Raw genomic sequence first — 10,111 nt, forward strand, 5'->3', positions numbered from 1 at the left:
TGACATGATTAAGTGATCGGCTCGATTACAATCGCAATAGGTGATCGACCTGATGAAAGATCGTCTCACTTAGCTTAAAGCGCCTAAACATTGGCTCATCTCAAAGGCACCGACATAATGGTTCACAAGCAGCAGAAGCGCCGACGTATGGCATAGCGGAAGCAAAGTTCAAGCGAACTTTAAAGGATCAACAGGCATTGGTCTTCGGTGATATTCTTCGGAATATTGTCGCAAAAAACTGAAGATGGCTACAAGCAGAGTTGTCTTCGATCGTGTTCCCTAGGATGTGGAAAATGGTCACAAAAAAACTGAAGATGACTACAAGCAGAGTTGTCTTCGATCGTGTTCCCTAGGATGTGGAAGATGGTCACAAAAAACTGAAGATGGCTACAAGCAGAGTTGTCTTCGATCGTGTTCCCTAGGATGTGGAAGATGGTCACAAAAAACTGAAGATGACTACAAGCAGAGTTGTCTTCGATCGTGTTCCCTAGGATGTGGAAGATGGTCACAAAAAAAAACTGAAGATGACTACAAGTAGAGTTGTCTTCGATCGTGTTTCCTAGGATGTGGAAGATGGTCACAAAAAAAACTGAAGGTGGCTACAATCAGAGTTATCTTCGATCGTGTTCCCTAGGATGTGGAAGATGGTCACAAAAAACTGAAGATGGCTACAAGTAGAGTTGTCTTCGATCGTGTTCCCCATGATGTGGAAGATGGTCACAAAAAACTGAAGATGGCTACAAGCAGTGTTATCTTCGATCGTGTTCCCTAGGATGTGGAAGATGGTCACAAAAAACTGAAGGTGGCTACAAGCAGAGTTATCTTCGACCGTGTTCCCTAGGATGTGGAAGATGGTCACAAGCGGCGGAGAATGAATACAAGCAGAGTCATCTTCGATAAAACAGAAGGCAGCTACAAGCAGAGAGGTCTTCAATAAATGCAGCAAACCGGTTACTTCAGAGACGTGTGCTCGACGGTGCAAGATACGCGTTTATTAACTCTTTTATCTGTTTAACTAACACTAGTTTGCAGGTATCGGCGTTACAAGAATGATTTAGGATCGCAGAACGTTTTGAATCATTCTCCGTCCCTATCGCTACTTTGACTTTCGTTTTCGAAACTTGCGTTTCTCCAAACTCAGTCAAAGTGGGGGCTTCTGTAGACACCCAAATGTGTCTCCCCAAAACCAAACCCAGTGATGAATACCTTTTGCGTCGAATGATTATCGAACGAGGTGAAAGTGTGAAAGGTCAAGTGTTGCGGTTGGTTTTTATTAAATTCTTTCTTTCTGTTTTCGAAAATAACTCTATTTTGTGAAAACAGCCAATCCGGTTTAGTTTGGTCCACGACAAGGGTCCAATAATAGTGTAGTTGGATGGAGCTTGTAAAGAGCTTTTCAACGATATATTATAGGCCCAATTCCGATGAATAATGAGGAAGTTATGGCCAAAATACTAAACTAGGTCCGGTTTAATCTTTACATGCGGCCCAATGATCTAGGGGAGGGCCCAATGTTAATTATTATTCCTAAAGTTATTAGAATTAATTATAGTCTTCTAGAATTCTTTAGAAGGTTCTCTTTAATCCTAATAAGATTAGAATTAATAATTAGATTTTGATAAAGTTTTATTTGGAATAAAATATTATTTTATGAAAAATACGATTTCAGTTTTCATACGGACTTTACAAATCGATTTTGATTGATAAGTGGACTCCGTGTTTGAAAGCGCGTAGGAATCCAGGCTGTCGCCAAACAACAGGCTTGTCGCCACGCGACAGACCCTGTCACCAAACGACAGGCCTGTCGCCACGCGACAAGACTTGTCGCCAAGCGACAAGGTCAGTTTTGCAGCGACAGAGTGGAGTTTTATTCCTTATCAAATTCTACCTATTTTCGGACTGTTTTCTTATTAATAGGGTCCTGAACCTCCGTTTTTATTCATCAACAATCATCAATTCTCAATTATCAATAATCATCATCTCTCTCTAAAGCTAGAAGCTTTCTCTCTCTATTCTTTTTCTAAACCTTTTCTCTAACAAAATTCCGCATTCACGAGCACTAGACACACCTAGCCAAGTTCGAAGTTGCCTTCGCACTAGACGTGAAAGGTTATAATTTCTGAGGGTTTGGTCCCAAATCTCTTTATTTCAATTTATTTAATTTGACTGTTTTGATTTTATTATTTTCCTTGAAATTACTAACGCGTATATTTTGTTATTAGAAAGAGGCACGAGGCATCAAAGTATGTAATCTTATTGCTCTATTCTTGTAGAAAGCATGTTTAAATTTGTTTAATTCCTAGTATCATGTTAGGATGTTTTAATTGCTTTTTAGAAGATAGAAGAAGCTGAGTATGAAGCAAAAAAAAACTACTGTAGAAGGAATAGAAAAAAATTGAAGAATGTAGAAGATAAAGTAGAAGATAATATGTAGTGTATATAAATATATATTGTACAGTTTTTACCCTAAGGCAAATAGAAAATCAACATTATTATACATGTATATTTGATTTTTATCATATTATTTTATAATAAAAAACAGATTTTTGTAGTAGATATTCGATTTTATGTTGACTTATATTGATTTTATGTTGGCTTATATTTATTTTATGTTATCTTTAATAACTTATATTGATTTTATGTTGGCTGATATGATATTTTACTTTGCTGATATGATACATTTGATTACCTGATACATTTCTGATGCGATTTATTATCATATATATTCTTATTTTTATTGGCTTATATTGATTTAATGTTGGATAATATATTATCTTAGTTGGCTTATACTGATTTTAATAAAGGATGTTACATTATCTTAGTTGGCTCATATGCATTTTATTTTGGCTTATATGGTTTTCTGTTAGCTGATATGTTATCTTACTATTAAAACATTAACTTTGTTGGCTTATATTGATTTTTAGTTGGCTGATATGTTATCTTACTTTGCTGATATGATTTACTTGGTTGCATGATACGTTGTTGATATGATTTAATATCATTTAGTTATCTTTGTTTCTGATATGATATATTATGTTGCCTCTTATGATAATTTATTATGTCTCATATGATAATTTTTTGGCTGATATAATTTTTTCATTGTTTGTCTAATTTGTCATCTCTGTTACTTGATATGAATTTGTTGTTAGCTTATATAGACTTATTGTTGCCTAAAATCTAAATTAGTTTAATATCATAAATTAGTTGGCTTATATTATACTTAAATTCCCTTATATGAATATATTTGTTTTGTTACGTTATATATTCTATATATAAGCTGATATAAAAATTATTGGCAGATAATTATTGAATGTAAACATTATCGTTAGCTTATATGTTACTTTTGTTTACTGATATAAATTAATACTTGGCTTATACTTATATCAATAATTTGTTGGATTATTGTATATCTTGACTTATATAATGATTTATGTGATCTTTTTTGCGTGATATATGAATACTTATATCAATAATTTGTTGGATTATAAGTATTTTTGTTAGCTTGTATAAATAATTTGTTATCTTATATAAATAATTTCTTAATCAAAATTAGAAATTATTTTTCTTGGCTTATATGATTCTACTGTTGACTTATATGGTTTTCTTTTGCTATATATGTTTTTTAAAAAATAGTGAAATCATATATATCTTGCTATGCAGAAATGTTAACTTTCTTGGCTTATATTGATTTTATGTTTGCTTATATTGATTTTATGTTGGCTTAAACTGATTTTATGTTATCTTTAATGGCTTATATTGATTTTATATATGTTGGTTGATCTGATATATTACTTTGCTGATATGATTTATTTGTTTTCCTGTTATGTTTCTGATACGATTTATTATCATATTCAATTTTTATTGGCTTATATTGATTTAATGTTGGATGATACTTTATCTTAGTTGGCTTATACTGATATGCTATATATGAGCTGATATAAAAACTATAGGCAGATAATTATTGATTATATCACATATATATAACAAATACATATTATTACTATTATTGCATAAGGATACATATATTTTTATTACAGAATTAAATAAAATTTATACATTAATACCATTTTCAGCTTCAATAGGAAGCTTTTCATTCCTATCAGCATTGAGAACTCTAATGTAAAAGCTTACATAATTATCATGATAAATATCCAATCTTTCTCCCGCAACAATATTATTTGAATCCACAAATCTAGTCCAACCATCATCCACAAAACAACCACCACAGCTTCTTGTGTCTACTGGTACATATCACTCTCACCTTCCAAAAACGCCCACTATGTCCACGATAAACTCTAACTGGACCTTTAAATCTAAAAAGAACTCTTTTCCAATCTGCAGGAAGTGGCAGAAATAAAAAACACAAAAAAATTCAAAAATGTTAAATATTTAATAATATATAGAAAACTAATGTATGAGCTCAAATGTTAAAAGAATTTACCAAACTTAACCTGTAAGGAGTTCTGTATTTCACAGAACATGATATCTTATTTTCATAGAAATTTTCCATATTCTTCAAATTATTTTGAAAGAGAAAAATATAAGTTAATAATATTTGTTTCAGCAATTAAATAGAAACAATAAAGTTTTTTTTAAAGAAAGTGTTATTCATAGAAAAAGTTTATATTAAAACAGGCTTTATATAAAGAATCCTTTATATAGAAAAGCGTTATGTATGAACTGGAATTATTTTAGACTTGACTAATTAATTATTTTAAATAATGTTTTCACATTGCAGAAAGTTATTATGACTTTAGTCAGATTGGTATGACTTTTTCATAGTACTTAAAATTATGAATGTCATTTTCATATTGACTTTAGTCAGAAAAATAATTGCTAATGCAAAAAACCATAATGACTTTAATTAGTTTTGATGAAAATATTTTTTTGGAAATGTTAATATTAACAAAAAAAAAAAAAATGGGACATTGGCATGCATTAGTGATATGTGTATCCAGTATATAGATAATTATTTTCTTATTAGATTGCCGACATTGACAATTAAGATTCATATATAATTATAATGACTTTTTTGACAATCGATGATATACTTTTTTTGTTAGCTGTTTTTGTTTTTTTTTTTTTTTGGTTGATATGTTCTTTCTAGTTTCTGATATTTTTTATTTGTTGCTATACATCTTTTTAAAATTCTCTAAATTCACAACTTTTTAAACTTTGTTTGCTTATATGTTTTTTTTTTATAAATATTATTAGTTAGATTGTTTACATGAGTTAAATTCTCTTTATTTTTTTTCCTTATATGTACTATTTGTTTTCTTATCTATCTATTAAATTGGCTGAAATCATATAAATACTAATATTAATGCTTGTTTTATACCTCAATAAAATGTAAGATGATCTATTTTATTTACTGATATACTCTATTTATTAGCTTATATGTTTTTAAAATTAGCTTAAATGATTTATTTGGCTGCCTGATACGTTTTTATACATATATTATTTGTTGTTTGAATAATTTTTCATTTAGCTTACTCACTGAGACGATTATACCACATGCGCCTTGATTGTTTCAATCCATATACAGATCTATTCAATTTGATTGAGTATTGTTCTCAAGAACCTGAATTTGCTGCTTCTGGCAGTTTAAATCCTTCTGGGAGTTTCATGTAAATGTCATTATCCAGTGGGCCATTTAAGTAAGCAGTGACTACATCCATCAAGCGTAAATTAAGCCCTTCTCTTATTTCCAGACCAATTAGAAATCTAAAAGTAGTTGCATCCACCACAGGAGAGTATGTCTCCTCATAATCAATACCGAGTCTTTGAGAGAATCCTTGTGCAACTAATCGGGCTTTATATCTTATAATATCACCATTTTCATTTCTTTTTCGTACAAAGACCCATTTATATCCCACAGGTATTACACCTTCAGGTGTACGGACTACAGGTCCGAATACTACTCTTTTTTCGAGAGATTTCAATTTAGTTTCAATTGCTTCTTTCCATTTTGGCCAATCGCTTCTTTGTCTACATTCATCAATGGATTTTGGCTCATGATCCTCATCATCATTAATGACATCTAATGCCACATTGCATGCAAAAACATCATCGACGTCGATTTGGTTTCGGTTCCATGTAATTCCAAACATGAAAAAATTTGTTGAAATTTCTTCATTGTCAGGTACCTGAATATCTTTTTCCATCATGTCTAAGGTCTCTTCTGGAGATCCTTCAAAATTAATAGCTTCCTCGGTCTGGCCATTGTCAATAGTTGCTCCTTTTCTCTTCCGAGGATTTTTATCTTTAGAACCAATGGGTATACCACGCTTCAGGCGTGCTTTAGAATTATTTGCAACTTGGGCTTGTCCTTCTGGGACATCAATTTTAATTAGAGCATTTTCAGCTGGTTTATGTGACTTTGTCACTTTCTTTGGGTCAGTAAATGAGTCTGGCAATTAATTTGCTAAGTTTTGTAAATGAATTATCTTTTGGACTTCCAATTCACATTGTTTAGTACGAGGATATAGGTAAGATAATGATAATTCATTCCAACTAATTTCCTTTTCCAGCTGTTTGTTTTCTCCCCCTAATGTTGGAAAATTCATCAAAATAGCAATCTGCAAAACAAGCCATAAATAAATCTCCTGTAGTTGGCTTTAAATACTTAATTATCGATGGAGATACATATCCAACATATATCCCTAGTCTTCATTTGAGGGCCCATTTTAGTGTGTTTTGGTGGAGCAATTGGAACATATATTGCACAGCCAAATATTCTCAAATGGGATACATTTGGTTCCTGACCAAAAACCAATTGTGATGGGGAGAACTTATGATGACTTCTCGGTCTGATGCGAATTAGTGCTGCTGCATGTAATATAGTATGCCCCCAAGCAGAAATTGGGAGCTTAGATTTCGTAAGTAATGGTCTAGCAATCAATTGTAAATGTTTAATTAACGATTCCGCAAGACTATTTTGTGTGCGAACATGTGCTACAGGATGTTCAACACTAATCCCAATTGACATGCAATATTCATCAAAGGATTAGGATGTGAATTCACCAGCGTTATCAAGATGAATAGCCTTAATAGGAAAGTCTGGAAAATGTGCTCATAATCTTATCAACTTAGCAAGTAGTCTCGCAAACGCCAGGTTGCGAGTTGATAAAAATGATACGTGTGACCATCTAGTTGATGCATATATTAAAACCATGAAATATTTAAATAGCCCACACGGGGGATGAATTGGTCCTCATATATCCCCTTGTATACATTCTAAAATAGTAATTGATTCGGAATTTATTTTAGCTAGTGATGGTCGGAGTATTAACTTGCCTATTGAGCAACCTATTGAGCAAGCAGCACATGAAAAACTATTATGAAGAATCTGCTGACTCTTCAATGAGTGTCCACATGAATTTTCAATTATTTTTCGCATCATTATTGAACCGGGATGGCCAAACCGTTGATGCCAAACTTTAAAGTCATCAGTAACTTCTGGTTTACTATAGCATGTGATTCAATTGTATTGATTTTGGTATAGTACAAACCAGTGGAGAATGTAGGTGATTTCTCCATGATAAGTTTATTGCCTTGAGTTATACTCGTGATTTGAAGGAATTTATTATTTCCTTCACTAATTGTCTCAATATGGTATTCATTTTGTCGAATATCTTTAAAACTTAGTAAATTTCTTTGAGACTTAGGGGAGTATAATGCATCAATAATTTCCAATTTTGTTCCCCTTGGTAATAAAACATTTGCTCTTCCGAAGCCTTCTATAATATTTGTACTGGCTGATATAGTACTTACACTAATTTCTCTCATCATCAATTGCGAAAAATATTTGTTATTCTTAAGTATGTTGTGAGTGGTAGCACTATCAACTAGACATAAATCTTCACCATTGATTGATAATTGAGCTCCAAAGGGATTCATATTCTAATAGAATTAAAGGAATTAAAATAAGATTCACAAAATCAAATAAAATAACTTAAATTAATAAATGACTAATAATGATAATAATAAAATATCCGAAAACATAAAATTGTCCAAAAACAAATGTCCCATAAAGCATAAAGTCATAATACTAAAATAAAATAAATGGCAGGTAATTAATAGAGTTTATTCGCCAATGGATCATAATTTATTCAATTATTTTCTTCGAGATTAGGGAAGAAATCAGCCGCTTCCAGGTGAGTTGTATCACCGTGATTAAAATCACCTTCGCCATCTTCGTACACCAAATTTGTTTCCACTTTCTTTCCTTTCTGTTTGATTGATAGTCGATAAACGTCTACTAGATGTTTTGCTGTGCGACACACATGAGACCAATGGCCTTTTCCTCAACAATGATAGCATATATTTTCATTTTATCCTTCTCATTCTTATTTCCATCTTTATTGTCCCACTTCTAGTGGGAGTATGAGTTCCTAAAATGACCACCTTGACCACGATAATATCCATGTCCGCGCCCCGGCCACGACCTCGACCACGGCCTCGACCACGACTGATGGCGTGATCTCTAGCCTTTTGCTCTTTCCCACTATGGGATGTCGCATTCGCTTCAGGGAATGGAGTAGAGCCAGTTGGGCGTGATTCATGATTTTTCATTAATAGTTCATTATTTTGCTCAGCTACAAGAAGACAAGATATCAATTCAGAATATTTTGTAAAATCCTTTTCACGGTATTGTGTCTGCAGGACAACATTGTTTGCATGAAAAGTAGAGTATGTTTTTTCTAACATTTCTGCTTTCGTGATTTTCTCTCCACATAATTTCAATTGTGACGTAATTCTAAACGTGGCTGAGTTGTATTCACTCACGGACTTAAAGTCTTGTAATCTTAAATGTAACCAATCATAACGAGCTTTTGGTATATCACTATTCTTAGGTGGTCATACCTTTCCTTTAGATTACTTCAAAGGATTTGTGGTTCTTTAACAGTCAAGTACTCAGCCTTAAGGCCTTCATGAAGGTGATGGCGAAGGAATATCATAGCTTTAGCCTTGTCTTGACTTGTTGTTGTATTATTTTCTTTGATAGTGTTACCAAGTCCTTTTGCATCTAAATATATTTCAGCATCTAACACCCAAGACAGATAGTTGTTTCCAGTAATATCAAGAGCAACAAATTCGAGTTTTGCAAGGTTTGACATGATTAGGCCTGTACAAAACTATCCGAAAATCCGATCCGCAACCGATCCGTATTTTTAGATATCCGATCCGAGTTTCATTTCGGATCGGATATCCGATCCAAAAAAACGGATATCGAATGCGGATGCGGATATTGATTTTCAAAATTTCGGATATTGAATATCGGATATCCGAACCGATATCCGAATTATAAGGGCTATAATAGTAAATATAAATATATTTTCTTTACAAAAATTATGAATATTTCTAAAAAAACAAAACCCTTACGCTACTCTAATCTCACACTCACACTCACACTCACTCTCACACTCTCACTAAAAAAACCCTAAATTCCTCTTTCTCTCTCTACGTTGGCCGCCGACCATCCACTCCACCCCTCACAGAGTCACAACCACCGACCTCTGCTCTCACCTTACATTGCCCAGATCTTCTTCTTCGTTCAATCATTGGCCTAATTTTCTTTTTTAATTTTCGATCTGAGTTCAGTCGCCAATTTGTTGGTTTGTTCTCCGTTGCTCAACAAATCACCATTCATCGGTCTCCTCTGGTAATTTAAAAATTAAAAGGATTCATATGTGGTTGGGAATTTTGATTTTCAATATGTGTAAGTGTCTCCTCTATTGTTGGGTTTGCTCACCAATTTGTTGGTCTTCTTGCCAAAAGAAGAAGGCTGCTACTGTATTTGTGGCAATTGAATATACTTTATTAGTTTATTAAATGGTCTTCTAAAAGACTACTATGCTTAACGATACAAAAAGCAATAATGGTCAATTGGCCATTGTATTATTATCCCATTCACAAATCTTTTTGCGAGTTGTGAATTCGAATCTAAAAGGGGCAACACGAGGCCTTTGGGTACTACTGTCAAATATTATGAGTGAGTTTAAGAAATCTCAATCCTCAAACTTCATTAAAGTACAATCTAATGTCACCTTAATCTTTGACAACCCACCCTTGTACAGCATATCTGCATATATGCCATTTCATTCAAGAT

The sequence above is a fragment of the Chenopodium album genome, chromosome 16 (genome assembly GCF_948465745.1).
Source record: "Chenopodium album chromosome 16, dcCheAlbu1.1, whole genome shotgun sequence".
NCBI classification, from domain to species: Eukaryota; Viridiplantae; Streptophyta; class Magnoliopsida; order Caryophyllales; family Amaranthaceae; genus Chenopodium; species Chenopodium album.